Genomic DNA, 17,054 nt, shown 5'->3' on the forward strand with positions numbered 1-17,054 from the left:
TTTGCATGATATGATTATGATTTCTTAAATGTTTTTGCGGTGGAAAGTAAGGAATATTGCACCCTAAGAATTATACTGCAGCCAAAGGCAATCTCTCTTTCCTCGTCCATCTTCCAGTTTGCCCCGAAGTTTGACAGTTCATTCCACATGCCCTTATGCACTATTATCTTTTGGTAAGGTTATCTGCCCTTTATTGTGACTCACAAAAGCTAGTTTGTGTAGGCAGGCACTCTTAACACATAGGGGCAAATGAGCAAAACACGGCCTTAAGAGTTCTACAAATAAGCTTTCTGTACTGCTTCCTTTTCAATCTGGAGTTAGCAGACAAAAACCAAAACAAACTGACGACAACTGCCTAACAGTCCCTGGCCCTAAGGTAAAAAAATAAAAAGCTAAGGTAACCAGCAGCTATAATGAGCTAATGGCCCAGAGAAACACACCAGAAGGAGCAGCCAAAAGAGTAGTCGAAATAACAGGCAAAATATGATGATTACATTACATTACTTTTTGTACTCATTTGTGAAAATGGATTTTGTTAAAGTTTACATGGGTATTATATTTTGGGCAACTCAATCAATTATTGTTGTTAGTTTTTGTTTAAATTCAGTTTTTGTGTAGTTGAAAATTATTCACGTCTTTTCCCAGCACAATATTTTTTTTGTTGTTACCGTGTTATGGTGTGGTCACCGCCTGCATCACCAAGAAATTTGGCCTGAAGTGCTGCAAATATTTGATATTACAGATGCAATAAAGTTCGGAGAGTCCATATTTTGGTCATCTGAGATTAGAAATAGTTCCTTGAAGTTTGCTTAGTGAGAAATTTAATCTGCTGTTTTCCTTAGTAGAACAGTCAAAACCAGAAGGAACAAAATATGCTAAGCCAAAAAACAAGCATCAAAATTCTTGTTCAAAAAGCCAAAGCAAAAGTCCTGGGTACCTCATAATCCAATCCTTATAAAAATTGTTACTTTAGAAAAATCAATAAACTTGGACATTGAAAGTACTGTGTCACATTCTTAAATATCATCCACATAGTGACATTACTTGCAACATCCAAACTAGAAATCTCACTTGAATTGCTGAATATCAGGGTACACTCAAAATGGCAATGTGATAGCATCACTGTCATAATGATAAATTAGGTAAATCATTCAACGAGATGGACTGAAAATGCTCAAACAACTCAAAACAACTTATGGCAGAAGCCTTAAGTTATGTAACAAAGACATGGAACACTCGCCTAACCCTGTGAGGTTAGTGGAAGCACCTGCTTAATTCCCTTTCACTTAGGGAGCCCTTATAAAACACTACAATGATGATAAAGCAGGAATCCAAAAGCAAGCCCCTGAACAAGAGAAAAATAAACATTTACTATCAAACATTGCCAAATTCCAGAATCCATCCTGGCAGTAGCAACCAACCGTAGAATTTTACAAACAAAGAATATTGCCCGGATTACATATTTTCCATGTTGCCTCAGTATTTAAATGTGGTGGTCTTCACACTAATTCAGAAGTGAAAATCATCTCTCAAGATGACCCAATACCATTTCACAGCAGTCTAGGCTACTCAAGCCTGACACCAAATGGGAGTGATCAGTGGTGGAAATGAGAATTGAGCTGGCTGTGATCACTTGGTGATGTACCACCATTAGTCTGGAGCATAGAAATCATCAGTGTAGGAAAGCTGTGATAGCCTTTCTCTTGATCCGTGGTATTCTTCTTCTGGGTATTCTAGATCTTTCTAAATAGGAGTGACTTTTTACAAACATTGTCACATTCATATGGTCTACCTAAATCAGGACGTTGGAAGGCAAAAATAATTTGGCTCCTATCAGACCGACTCGCTTATTCGATCAAGGTGTTGTGTTATTCTTGGTTCAATGTAGCGTTGTGAGATCACCATGGCTTCACCTTATCCAGTAACGACTTTGCAAATCTAATGTACGGCTGACTAGTGCTTCATGTAAGTATGATAAGCATGCAGGCCTTGCCTACGCCACTCATCATGCACATCCAGACACTGTTTTGAGGTTCAGCTCCAGTATGTTTTTGTCACAGAGTAAATATATCTGAATTCTGTTGTGTATAATTTTTAAACAGGTCTACCTGGCAAACATTTTTGATCCAGGAAGTCCACATCTGCCTGTGAATGATTTACCATTCAGTGTTAAAGAACAAGGGCGGCACGGTGGCGCTGCTGCCTCACAGTTAGGAGACCTGGGTTCGCTTCCCGGGTCCTCCCTGCGTGGAGTTTGCATGTTCTCCCCGTGTCTGCGTGGGTTTCCTCCCACAATCCAAAGACATGCAGGTTAGGTGGATTGGCGATTCTAAATTGGCCCTAGTGTGTGCTTGGTGTGTGGGTGTGTTTGTGTGTGTCCTGCGGTGGGTTGGCACCCTGCCTAGGATTGGTTCCTGCCTTGTGCCCTGTGTTGGCTGGGATTGGCTCCAGCAGACCCCCGTGACCCTGTGTTCGGATTCAGCGGGTTAGACAATGGATGGATGGATGGATGTTAAATAACACATTATAGTCTGCATGGCACCTAAACCTTTAGGACAAAAACCTTAGGTATAGGGAGAGGAAGTGTGAAATGTGATCGGTTTTCTCTGCCGATCTTATAATATTCAGAATTCCGAGATAACCAGAACCAGCTTCTTAATGCAAGGACAGCATGCACGTTCACATCCTGATTAAGGTGCTAAGCAGCATAAACCCATTGTGTTGGTTTAATGTGACCTGTTAAGCTAGGAGCCAGTCTATGGATTTAAAGTGGAAGGAACAAAACCAAAGGCAGGATGCTTTGAAAAAAATCAAAATTAAAGAACTGAGAGAGAGATCCAAAACAAGACAGCTACTCTGTCATAAAAAGACACCAAGAGTTGAAATAAAATCTGTCAGGCTATTGTCCATTGGCTTGCCAAGAGTTATGAAAGATGGATAAGACAACACACACACAGATTGTCTGAGACCAATGAGATGCTCAAGGAGCTGGCAGGAGAATATGTGACTGAAAACCGGCTTTAAATGTATTGGCAGTACTTTTAGGGTAATAGAAACTTGAAAGTCTGTCATTTCAGCAAAATCTATTTTTTTCTTTACGGCTAATTTTAAACAGGCTTGTACAGCAATACTCCAGGCAAACAAACTGATTCAGGATGCTTTACGCTTTTACTGACCTCATTTTGCTTGGCAGAGGGAAACGTGGCAGTAGTCTTGGTGTAGGGCTGGGCTGGTGATACAGGTAGACTGCCTTCATGATTACCTTTATATAAGTACAGGAAATATTTAAAATGTCATAATTTAAACAGTACAGTTGTAATCAGAAAACATATTTCTCTCTAGATAACACTGACCAATTTCAGAAGACACTTCAGATGCTTCCTCTGTCAGGGAGTTATTTTTGAGAGTCTTATCCTTGAAATTGAAACTAATTTCTTCCAACTGATATGAATGGCCAGGGCTAAAATGTTTTATTTGACTTTCATACTTTTTCTGTGCTTCAGAACATCTGCAACAAAGCAAAAACATAGAAAAATTGAGAATTTGGTTAAAGCACACTTCTACAGTGTAAGCCAATATGATGGCTGTTCAAATCAACAGCCATCAAAATACATTTTCTAAGAGACTAGTTGTGCTACCCGTCTAAGATGAGTTGAAATCTAAGTAATCGACATGAACTTTAGCAATAACATTTGCAGTGCACCATCTATTGGAATGTATTTTGTAATGCACATGGAGGTTATGCATTTGTCATTCCAACAGATGGCACATCACAAACATTTACCATAATCAAATGCATTATTACAAATGTTTGAGATGTATCATCTGTTGGAGAGACAAATGTAATGCATATGTCTCTGATATATGCCATTTGATACAGGATTAGCAAAAGCAGTGTTAATATTTGTGATGCGTCATCTGTTGGAATTACATATGCAATGTATTTTATTATTGTAAATGTTTGTGATGCGTCATCTGTTGGAATGACAGAGACATTGCGACCAGACACCTATCATTGAGGTGGATAAGTCTATTCAGTGGATGTAGTCGAACTGCTCCAATATCTCGTTCAGCTGGAGTGACAGCAGTGTCCCATTCATCTACAGTGCCTTCAAAAATATGTTCCTCTTTTTACACATTTTATTGTGCTGCAACCTTTAAATTTAAAAAACTTTTTTTTCCTTTGCTAACAGCATTCAATAGCCTATAATGACAAAGCAAAAATTGGATTCTAGAAATGTTTGCAGATTTATTAGTTTCTGTTATAAATTATTAAACATTTGTTATTATTGTTTAGTATTTAATGATATTAATATTTTTGTTGTCATTTCCATAATGTTATGGAATCACTATTTGGTATTCATCTTTATTTTCAGAGGTGGCACTCACTATTTTATGCATTTTTGCATTGCTGCAGCCATATTGTCCACTATGCTTGAGTCACATGACATGACATGTTATGTCACTGCTGGCTGTCTATATAATTGCCATGATTCCGTTTTGTTTATGGTAGCCTTCATTTTGAGCTTTTTCCTATCTTTATATGGGATTTTGGACTATGAAGATTCTGTCTGGTTTACTATTTTTGCACAAAAAGGTTATTTCATTTGGTTAAAAATATTTTGTGTCATTTCTGACAAGAATTTTGAGTTTGTTATACAGTAGGCGATGCATATTGCAACACCCATTGCCAAGATGTGTCACATGATCACAGAGGTCACGACAAATCTTGGATTGTAGTTATATGTATTATATGTTTTACTATAGTTTTGCTTAATTTTGAAAGGTTCTTTCTCATATCTTTATGTTATTTTTCTTGTCTTTTTACATGTGATGATATAATTATGTTCTGATGTTCCAATTTTTTTTGTTGGTGAAACCCCAAGAGGCAAGTCCATCTTGATTTCCCCATTCATGTGGACTTAATCTGGTTAAATAAATAAGCTGAGAAGGCTTAGGAGTTGGTAATCATTGTTTTAGTGTTGGATTGTTAAGTATCATTATTTATTGATTGATTTTTTTTTGTTTTTTGTTAATCTCTGGCTTTCGTTTAAAGGATTCTGAATACTGGACTGTGTTTTTGAGACTTTCTTTGTAGGACTGCATTTTAGACAACATCGTTGTGCCTATCTCCTTGTATGTTTTGATATTTGCCTAGTAAACTTTTCTTTTTATAAAGATTCTTCATTTGCCCTATTCGTCCAACACAAAGGTCCATGGTCATCATTCTGTTTGTGGGGCTTTTGGCCAAATTTTGAGATGTTTATACTTATTTTGCCAGCTCTCCATTTTTGGGGCTTTCTCCAGCTGAAGTCAACGGGTAGCCTTAGGGTCCTGGCTGAAGATAAGGTTGTCTTTATTGGGCAGAGCTGGTAGGGTTGAGGCCTGCTCCCAAGTTAGTTTTAGAGATCTCACTTTATCTTGCTGAGGAGGAGCATCTAATATTGTTAATTAAATATTTTCATATGGATTTTGTGGATATTTTCTTAAAAGATATACGGCTATTTTTTCTTTTTCATTCTCTCAAGCTTCAGCTTACTGGCAACATTTTTTGACACCAATATTTGGGTTGGTGAAAGTCAGTCAGTCAGTCATTGTCTGACGAAAGTTCAGTTTGATTTTTTGGTGTGTATTTTGATTAAATCTCACTTCCTATCCTCTGTTCCCATTTCAGTCAGTAAAAGATGGTGGTACACTACGTTCTGTGCCCAAATTCTTGGATAATCACAAATTATTGTGTGCTAGTTACTTAAAAAGTTCTTCTGTGTTTTCTTGTTGGAGCCAAACACTTGTGATGTGGTGCAACAGTGGCTTTTTACCTGGTTTAACTTTGTTTCTTGTTTTTTAGTCTTTTGTTTTAGTTGTCTTTACAAATAAGAAATTTATTTTCACAAAAATTGTACTTCTTATTGAAAAAAGCTCAGCAGAATATACAAAAGGTATACTGTAGCAGTTGTCTGAAACAGGCAATCCTAGAGGAATGTCCCAATACACAAATCTAAAAGAAGAGTCGAAAAAACAGAGCAAATGGTTGAAATCCAGAAAGTAAATCACAAATAAAACAAAAGATGCTAGAATTCACCAACACCATGAACACATTCAATGAAAACGATGGTACAGTGGGTTTGCTCAGCCTCTTGGGGACCACCCACAAAACACATAGCACACAGAAAAAGATATAGACATAAAGAAAGTGAATAATATAAAGAACTAAAAAGAAGAACAGAATACAGTAATCCCTCGCTATATCGCGCTTCGACTTTGGCGGCTTCACTCTATCGCGGATTTTATATGTAAGCATAACTAAATATATAACGCAGATTTTTCGCGGGTTCTGCGGACAATGGGTCTGTTACTTCCTGTACATGCTTCCTCAGTTGGTTTGCCCAGTTGATTTCATACAAGGGACGCTACTGGCAGATGGCTGAGAAGCTAACCAATCAGAGCACGCAGTTAAGTTCTCCTGACTGAGAAGCTAACCAATCAGAGCACGCAGTTAAGTTCCTGTGTGCTGAATGCGGTGTTAACCAGGAAGTCTCGTCTCGCTCATTCAGCATCAACGTGTTTCGCTGTGTAAAGAGTTAACTTTTGTGCTCTTTTGTGTTTATCTTTGTGCGTAGTCAAGCCCTTCATTGTGGCTCCAAAACGATCTGCTCCTGCTACTGCTTCAGGGGCCGTGCCCAAGCGCCAACGGAAGATGTTAACGATTGCCGAAAAGGTAAACGTTTTGGATTTGTTGAAGGAAGGGAAAAGCTACACCGCTGTAGGACGCCATTACAGCATCAATGAGGCTACGATTCTTTTTATTTAAAAAGTTGGAAAGGAATATAAGATCTACGGCCGCAGTGTCCTTTTAACCAGGATGCTAAATGAGTTGTAAGTGGATGTAATAAGGCAGTAGTCTGGATGGAATCTGCTTTAGGGATTTAAATTGAAGAACAACAACGGCAGTGCTACACAATCGCCTGAATTGGCTCCTTTAAGGGCTGTAACGCTCTCCTTTGTTGTGCAGTAAAATTAAACTCATTGTTATCGGACAAGTCATCGTGTCATTGTTGGTGAGTAAGCATAATTAATTTTCTACTTACAGTACTTAGTACATGTACTAACATTTAGTGTCACTGTACACACATTTACTGTATACTATTTTTCTTGCATTGTACGTATTTATTGCTGGTGGCCTGTCTATCGTAATGGCTGTAACATATGTGATATCGGAGACACTCAATATCTTTAAAATAATATTTAGGTTTTACTGTATATAAACAGTGTATTTACATACATAATTTCAATGAATCTTACCTAATATTTAAGATAATACAAAGGGATTATGCTGTATAACTCTGCGGGGAATATTTATAAACAGTGTGGGAGAGTTTATAAGGGCTTAAAATATATAAAAATAACCATACAAACATATGGTTTCTACTTCACGGATCTTCACCTATCGCGGGGAGGTTTGGAACACAACCCCCGCGATCGAGGAGGGACTACTGTAATGTAAATAATGAACACTGGTAACATTATTAACATGAACAAAGAATAAAAAATGAACAAAAAAGACATCTATACTAATAAAAGGCAAAGCCCTCACTGACTCACTCATCACTAATTCTCCAACTTCCCGTGTAGGTAGAAGGCTGAAATTTGGAAGGCTCATTCCTTACAGCTTACTTACAAAAGTTGGGCAGGTTTCATTTAGAAATTCTACGCATAAGGGTCATAAATGGAACCTATTTTTTCGTCCATATACTATAATAGACTTCTGCTCAATGGTCCGCCTCCCACGTAATGTAGTGCCTGCCCATACAAGGCCGTCCGTCAGTGGCAATCCAATAGAAACACTGCCGCTAAATATTCACGGGTGAAGGACTGTGCTTATGCAGAGGAAGATGAGATGGTCAGGGTGGTGTTTAGCACAAACTCAGAGAAACTGCGAGAGAAACTTTTAAGTGCCGGGTCTTAGCTAACACTAAATAAAACCGTGGACATCGCACGAGATGGCACCAGCATAGCTGGGAACCTTCGATGCATGTACACCGAGCGGCTCACGTGAACTGACACAGTGCACAGACAAAAAGCAACAGTTCCAAAGAGTGCTTGTACTGATGGATTGTACTTGTGGATTTGCTTGCGAGTATTTAGCCACAGTGTGTTTATTAACTTGTGGATTTTTCAGTGAGTATTTGGCGGCAGCTGCACGAAGTTGCTTCCGTCTAGCTGCATCAGAAAATGTACCACAACATCTGATATGCCTCCTTTTTACTGTGTTCTCACAGCTTGGATTGCTGCTGTCATAATTGGTTCGAGCTGGATTTGTGAAGTGACATTTCGTATGTGTCAATTGATGTAAGCATACAACAGGTTTCATTGATAACTTCGCATCCAGCTTTTGAGAGTTAAAATATTCATAAACATCAAAGTGTTCACTACTCAAATCGTCACCTGTGAATCTAAGATGTTTAAGAGGCATTGATGGTTCTCCAAAGGTGTAAAATATTTGGCCACGGAATATAACTTGAACACAACACATCCTACAAATACGAACCTGATTGAAAGAAATAATGATAATCAAATCCTTGATGACAGCAACACTCATAACACTCACAAAACAATTACTGTATATTGACAATCATGTTATGTTATTTTTAAAATGTTCCCTTTTCTTTACACACTACTTCTCCGCTGCGATGCGCGGGTGTATATATATATATATATATATATATATATATATACAAACCCGATCTACATACTCTCAAATAGACAAACCACACACCGTGGCGCAATGGAAGAGGCTTCGCCTCTAGTGCCGATGTTCGATTCCAGAGAGGGGGTGCACTGAGAATGTACGCCTGATGACCCCAAAATTAGGGCGAAACACGTGTTGCGTACTCTTTGCATTATTTCACAGTAAAACTATTTCAATATATATATACACATATATATATACACACACACACCTACATATATACCAGCGCTTCCCGATTCATTTTACCCTCACACCCCCTTGGTTTGAGACGTATGAAAAAATATGCGGTTAATGCAGAAAGACAGATCAACAATTGAAGCTTTATGAATAATGGATATTTTATTAGCCATCAATGACTGTTTTGGTAAAGCCATACTCAGTGTAATCATTAGATGAACAGTAAAAAAGTAAGAGCGAGGGGAGGGTGACTTATTGAGGCACGCAGGCGAGACCACAATAGCACGCAGGCTCGATGTAGTGCGCGTCAACTCGATCTGAATTGGGCGATCACATTCAAAAAAATATATCTTTTCAAGTTCTATTTAGTCGACACAAATATCTTTGGTTGGAATGTAAGGCGAATTTACTCTTTACATTTCTATGGTGAAGAAAAATGTATGCAATGATGCCTGCATTTAAATTACATTCCTACCAAAGACATTTCTGTCGACTAAATAAAAATTCCTTCTATTTAAAATTTAACAGATGCTGATACAGATACGATAGTTCATAATATCCACGCAGACTTGCACGTAAGAGCGGGAGTCATCCGTTTTTTAGCCTGCCCATTTAATTATTTAGGAATGGATAAATAAATTAAGATTTTGCACAAATAATGTTTTTCATTTTTCTTCCTTGATGAATTCTGGCACCCCCAGCAACAGTTGCTCGCACCCCAAAGAGTGTGTATATATATATATATATATATGTGTATATATGTATATATATATATATATGTGTATATGTATATATGTAGATATGAATGTATATGTATATATATGTTTATATATGTGTGTGTATATATATGTGTGTGTGTATGTATATGTATGTGTGTCTATGTATATATGTATATATGTGGATGTATGTGTATATATGTATATATATATATATAAGTATGTATATATGTATGTGTATATGTATATATGTAGATATGTATGGATATCTATAATAATAAAAGGCAAAGCCCTCACTGACTGACTGACTGACTGATCCCTAATTCTCCAACTTCCCATGTAGGTAGAAAGCTGAAATTTGGCTGGCTTATTCCTTACAGCTTACTTACAAAAGTTAAGCAGGTTTCATTTCGAAATTCTACACGTAACGGTCATAACGGTCGACAACATCTGCCATGTTGAACTTTCTTATTTATGGCCCCATCTTCACGAAATTTGGTAGGCGGCTTCCCTGCGCTAACCAAAACCGATGTACTTACTTATTTCGATGGTATGATGACACTGTCGACCGGCATATTTAACTTTTAGCGGAAACCGATGTCCGTACTTATTTCGTTGGTATGACGCCACTTTTAGCCACCATATTGAATTTTCCAATATCACTAATTCTCCAACTTCCCGTATAGGTAGAAGGCTGAAATTTGGCAGGCTCATTCCTTACAGCTTACTTACAAAAGTTAAGCAGGTTTCATTTCGAAATTCTACGTGTAATGGTCATAACGGTCAACAACGTCCGCCATGTTGAACTTTCTTATTTATGGCCCCATCTTCTCGAAATTTGGTAGGCGGCTTCCCTGCACTAACCAAAACCAATGTACGTACTTATTTCGGTGGTATGATGCCACTGTCGGCCGCCATATTGAACTTTTCAACAGTCTTCGTTACTTATGGGCCCATCTTCAAGAAATTTGGTACGCGGGTTCCCAACGCTAACTGAATCCTACTTACGTACATATATACGTCCATAGCCTGCAGCTCAGTCACCGTGTGAGGCGGCGTTGGGTCCCCCATCCCAACGCCTCCCACGTTGTTGGCTGCCTGCCTATATAAGGCCGTCCGTCGCTCCAGTCTCTACATTCCCTTCCTTGCTTCGCCACGGGATTCACGTCTCCCTACTGATAACTACAGCCTTTTTGTTTAATCCACGGCTTCTCCTCTGTTTTATTGTTTGTTTATTACAATTATAGTTATTGTATAGGTATTTTACACTTACTTTACATTGTTCAGGTACCCATTTCCTTTATCATTCCAACCCCCATTACCATGTCTATGGAGATGATCACTATCGATCAAAGAACTATCACTTATGGTTTCCATGCCCTGAGATACCACCTACCTTTTCCATTCTCTTTGTTACATATTGCACGGCCATATCAGGCTCACTCTTGATATCCGGAGGAACATTGTGTCTTATGTATTGAATGACTGGGACAGGTTCAAGGTGTGGACTGATGACGGTACAGGAGATAATTATACTACACAGGAGCACTATAAGAGTGAAATGTTTAAGCCCTTCACCTATGGTTCTGCATGTGAGTTGATGGCTGCCGCTGAATTTTTCGGTTGTCGCTTTCAAGTGTACCGAAATGGCCAAATATTTTACACCTTTCGGCAACCGCCAATGCCTCTTAAACATCTTAGATTCACAGGTGACGATTTCAGTAGTGGACACTTTGATGTTTATGAATGTTTAAACGCTCAAAAGCTGGATGTGATTTTATCGCTGAAACCGGTTCTGTGCTTACAACGCTTGACCGATGCCAAATGTCACTTCAACACAAGTCCTGCAAATACTGTCGTAATTGAAACAAACCATGAAACTCAAACTGATTATGACAGCAGCAATCCAAGCTGTGAGATTTGAGACAAGATTACTGTTCACATGGCCAACTGTACGTTGCATGCTCAAGAGTAAGCTCAGCGCACAGCTTGGTCATGTTACAAACGGAGGGCCGAACTGACAACATGGTATACAAAGAGATCCTTAACAAATAATTATTGGCATATTTTCCCTCAGTTTAAAAAGGTTAAATTTTCTTCTTAATAAAAATTTTAATGCAGTACTTCGCCGCTGCGAATCGCGGGTATTTTGCTAGTGTATATATATATGTTTATATGTGTGTGTGTATATATATATATATATATGACAGCAACACTCATCACTCACAACAGTGACAAAACAATTACATTGACAATCATGTTACGTTATTTTCAAAACATTTCCTTTCCTTTTTCATTACTTCTTTAACACACTACTTCTCCGCTGCAAAGCGCGGGTATTTTGCTAGTAAAAAATAAATGTGAACACCAGCCAGGGGAGAGGCTGTTACTGAAATATAACAGCTGATTATTGGATTTATTCATTAAACCTATGTTTGCTTTGACTTTCTTTAAATACACCTTGACATAGCCAAAGAATGTATTTGTTTTTTCATTTGACCAGAGGGTTTTTATGGTTTTTCCTTCTCTCCATTTAACATTTGAATCCTTAAAAGTCTGAGCCTCATTCCGTGCCTGTATAGACTGGAAAACCTGCCTTCTGAGTTTGGTGTCAGGCTGCCTAGGGTGAGACCTGTTTCTGGAGGCCTGACATTTTGGAGTGCCAATCTAGCTTTTGTGAATTTTGTCATCTGCCACCTCTCCTTTGCCATTTTGCTACTGCTGATTTCAAAACACAGTGACCATGAAAATAAATCTAAAATGGTATCACAGTGACATCACCATAGAAACAATAAAATAACATATAAATAGTAACTGAAAATTATCAAATCTGATCAAAAAAGGTTCCATACATTACTTACAGTTCAGATTCATAACATCATGAAAGATCAAATTATAATAGACTATAGAATCAAATGTTCAGGTATTCCATTCGGAATACAGATGATTCTAGAAGTATGGCAGAGAGGAAAAGGAACTTTTAATGAAAATGAGTTAGCAAAAAGGCCTGAAAAAGTAGGAAAAATACAAAATGTTTAAGAGATGTAAAATGAGTACAAATAACATTTTATTGAACAGAGCAGCAATAGTAAATGGCCACAGAATATACTATCTTACTGTTACCTGGCAACATGAAATATGATTGACAGGAAGGGTGTCACTAGGGTGGCGTGAATGGGCCCATAATGTGGTTGCAGTGGGCACTTAGAGACAGAATATTTAATTATGAATATATTTAACAGTTCTAATTATCCTAACTATGCAGGAAAACAAATAACTAGTTCAATCGGGAGATGTGTGCTAAAGGCTAAACAAATGAAAGTAAAAATTAAATGAAGTGACTTAAACCCGGATGCAAGGCAAAAATCACATTCATTAAGCAGAAAAATAAAAAATCAGGCAAGACATGAAAAATAATCACAAAGAGAATTCAAAAAGGTTTAGAAGATTTTATCTGCAGATCAGATAAGGTTCAGTGCAAAAGTCTGACCTTTTATCGGATCTGCTGATTAATTTGAGGTCATGACCCCAGAGACCACACCCCTAGAAACATGGTGTGTGACCCTAACAATGAATAATGACAATAATGATATAACATTTCTGCAGCCTTCTTGATTGGCTCTTGGCTTAGTGTATAAAATATAGCAATGACATAAACCCATCAGTTCTTTCCGCCAATGTACGCTTGTAGATCAGCTTTGTCAATCTTGCATAATTAATATTCCTTTTATCTGCATTTATGCATTTTTACCTTACATTAAATTTGCCATATATATGTTGGCTGTTAAGATGTTTCTGAATTGAAAAACAGAAAAACTCTTCACTTACACACAACCTTCTGGATGCTGAACCTCACAGTCTTCCTTATTGAAAAGGGTGATAGGAGTTTTAGTTGATCCAGGAATCCCAGAGTCCGCAGTTCTTTCTTGTTTTATATTTATTCTGGGCTTTGAGTATAATACTTGAGTTACTAGATCATCACTTTGAGGCACCTATAATGTATTGGATATAAATAGAAAATGTAAAATACAATTAAATCAGTATACAATTGCAATAAATAAGACATCCTATATAAATCAAAAAAAGCAAAACTAGGAATGACACAATGGTGATGACATGCTTCCACCCCAATATGGATGACAGAATGATACACACAGTCCTAATGAAGTGGTACGCATTCAGTGCAGCAGAAACTATGTCCATTTTTAATAAGCATAAAATTTGTTCTAAGTAAATCAAGTAGCCATGAATAGTGCCAGACTAGAAATCGGCAGAGCTTCTAGTGAAGGCAACAGTACGACACTCTTACACTAAAGGGCTGATGTCATCTTAAATTACCACATTTCCTAGTCTGGAACTTCACGGCAAAGTGTCCCACCTAACAGAGTGCAAAACTGCCCCCAGTACATCCCAAATGTCCAGGATTTTACTACTAATAATAAAAAATGGTATGTCTAAGCCACATCCGATGTGCAGTTTCCTTAAAGTAAAAAATCTTTTGCTTCTAACTTCTCAGGACTTACTTGTCACCATTACATGATTATGCAGATGGAAGTCCTTTTACATGTGACATTGAGGTTAAGATCTCCTCCACTCATTGTACTACCGTATTTCATGCTGCATTTTAAAAAACATGGTCACCCTGATTCCCAGAAACAGTTCAGTGTTCAGTTAACTTGTGGATTTACCTCCAAGTCCGGATGTCTGTCCACCAGATTTGTAGGTGAATATCTCTTTTCCAGCAGCCACAAAGCACTAAGAATGGCTGGCGCAGAGCTCTTGACTCTGATCACAGTGCTGTATCCATGCTGTCCTCCTCCATTGGTGGGCTCACAAAGCAGCCTGCGATTTGCCCAGCGAATCACCCACTCTAGAAGCCTCCTGATCAATTTGAATTGTGCTTGTAACTCTGGAGTCAGTTCACTGAGAGCAGGGCCAATATCTTTTGGCAGTGGGGCATGGCAAATAATTATTTCAGGCTTTGCCATTGTTGGGGTGGAGAATCTGGGAGCACAGGGGCTTTGGCTGATAACTGAGAGAGACATTTGTCTAACTGTTATCTGTTGGGTATCTTTGGTGAAACAAGGTGTTGACATCCCATTCTGCCTGAGGCCAAACAAACCCATCTCTTTGCTTTTGTTGGCTTCTGAAGAAAGATATAATCCATCTACAAGTACATCTGTGTGATCTTCACTAGAACCTGGGGGTGTCAAACTTGACCGAGCACTCCAGGCCTTATTAGAAGATCCTCCTTTCTGGAAAGTACAAGACATCTCATCGAATTCGTAAGAATTTCTGCCAAATACACAAACATTATCTGCGTTTTTTTTACGGCTGTGATGTCTCTTTCCTGGTGTGTGCCCATTGAACGGGAAGGAGTTCAGCTCCAGGTTTTGGAGCTGCTTTGAGAAGGTGCTGAGATAGGGAACACAAGCATCCTCATTATTTATTAAGTCTTTCTCCAGCAAATATGTCAAGAAGAGCTCTAAGAACTTAATATATTCATCATCATCACATTCAAATTCCCAGGATCCCACTAGAGGCAAAGTTAAGGTGCTGTCACTTGTGATTTCTTTTTTGCAATCAGACTGCCTCTCATCACCTTTTTCCTTTGTAGAGGGTAATGTCCCAATTTCTGATTTGATGCACTGCCTGAAATAAAGTATTACTCTTTTATAATTATTACAGCTTGTGAAAAAAACTAAATTATACATGATTTATAAGAATGCTGCAATATAAATGTATTCATTAATAAACTGACCAATGTATACAGTATTTCAAATTATTCTTCTTAGAATAAGTAACACCTATTGCCTGTATTATCTGACATGTATTTGCACAAAATAAAAGAAACCTTTTATTGAAGATTCTTATTCATAATTCAACAGTCCTGGTTTTTTGTCAGACATTTCTAAAAATAAACGAAGTGGCATAACAAACTCACATTCACTGCGGATTTCAGCAATCACTTTTCCACAGGATGTCAAAGCTGCAGCTCCTCTACCCAAATAATCAGCTTGACATGATGTGCTGATCATGAGCATGTATGAAATAAGACTTCCAGGTTAGTTACCTGAATGTTAGGAAAAGTCTGACAGTGTCCCTCACAATAATGATATCACCAAGTCACAGCTCAAATAATGCAAAATGCAAATAAAATGAACAGCATGAATATGAATGAAACAATTCTACAACAAAACTACAACATTATTATAGGGATTGTTAATCACCCTGCCAAACTCTGACTGTGATGCCCTTATGCACAAAGCCAAGGGGCACAAACCCATCTTGTACTTCATGACCGAGTTGGACCAGCGGCAAGTGAGGAGGTAGACACAACTTTCCAGTGCAAACTGTATTTATTAAAGAATGAAGAATTAATGTGTCACAGTGCATTCAATACTCACTGGCCACTTTATTAGGAACACCTTGCTAGTACCAGGTTGGATCTCTTTTTGTCCTCAGAACTGCCATAATTCTTCATGGCATGGATTCAACAAAGTGCTGAAAACATTCCGCAGGAAGTTTGGTCCATATTGACATGATAGCATCACACAGTTACTGCAGATTTGTCAGCTACACAACCATGATGGGAATCTCCTGTTCCACCACATCCCAAAGGTGCTCAATTGGATTGAGATCTGGTGACTGTGGAGGCCATTTGAGTTCAGTGAACTCAGTGTCATGTTCAAGAAACCAGTTTCAAATGATTTGAGCTTCGTGACCGAACAAGGTGGGTGGAAGGGGGTCAGAGTTAGGCAGGGAGATTCAGTCTTCAAAGTGGTTTGGAACGCTGAGACCCATTGCGGGACCCAGTCCCAACTAACCATGACCCATTACCAATATAAAAAATAGCAACTCAGTGCCCACGGGCAGCAGCCTGCGGCTCAGTAGTTGAGAAACATTGCACTAGATTAAAGGGTTAAGCCTTTATTTTTTAGAGTACTGACAATGAGGGCAGAAGCAGAATCTATCTTGAAAATGAATTTGGGAGATGAATCAGAACCAAAGCAACAAGATGTGACTGTGAAGTCAAAAGATAAGCAACCAAGGAATAGTATATCTATACTAATAAAAGGCAAAGCCCTCACTGACTGACTGACTCACTCATCACTAATTCTCCAACTTCCCGTGTAGGTAGAAGGCTGAAATTTGGCAGGCTTTTGGCAGGTTTCATTTAGAAATTCTACGCATAATAGTCATAACTGGAACCTATTTTTTCGTCCATTTACTGTAATAGACTGCAGCTCGATGACCGTGGGAGGCGGAGTTGCGTGTCGCGTCATCACGCCTCCCACGTAATTGAGTGCCTGCTCATATAAGGTAAATATTCGCGGGTGAAGGACTGTGCTTAGCATATTCATAAGTAAAAATATCTGAATCACAAACTGATGTTAATTATATTTTGTCCA

The 17,054-nt window shown here is 38.3% G+C and overlaps 1 protein-coding gene across 1 annotated transcript in view; it reads right to left on the reverse strand.

The window, feature by feature from the left end:
• LOC120528694 overlaps positions 1-13,538 on the reverse strand; it is a 40,031-nt gene extending 26,493 nt beyond the window's left edge. The window contains exons 1-3 of the mRNA XM_039752850.1: positions 13,471-13,538; positions 3,354-3,508; positions 3,177-3,262 (exon numbers count right to left, since the gene is read on the reverse strand). The gene's annotated coding sequence lies outside the window, so the exon portion shown is untranslated. The remainder of the gene's footprint in view (positions 1-3,176; positions 3,263-3,353; positions 3,509-13,470) is intronic.
• Between the last annotated feature and the right edge of the window lie 3,516 nt (positions 13,539-17,054).

The sequence above is a fragment of the Polypterus senegalus genome, chromosome 4 (assembly GCF_016835505.1).
Source record: "Polypterus senegalus isolate Bchr_013 chromosome 4, ASM1683550v1, whole genome shotgun sequence".
Lineage (NCBI taxonomy): Eukaryota > Metazoa > Chordata > Cladistia > Polypteriformes > Polypteridae > Polypterus > Polypterus senegalus.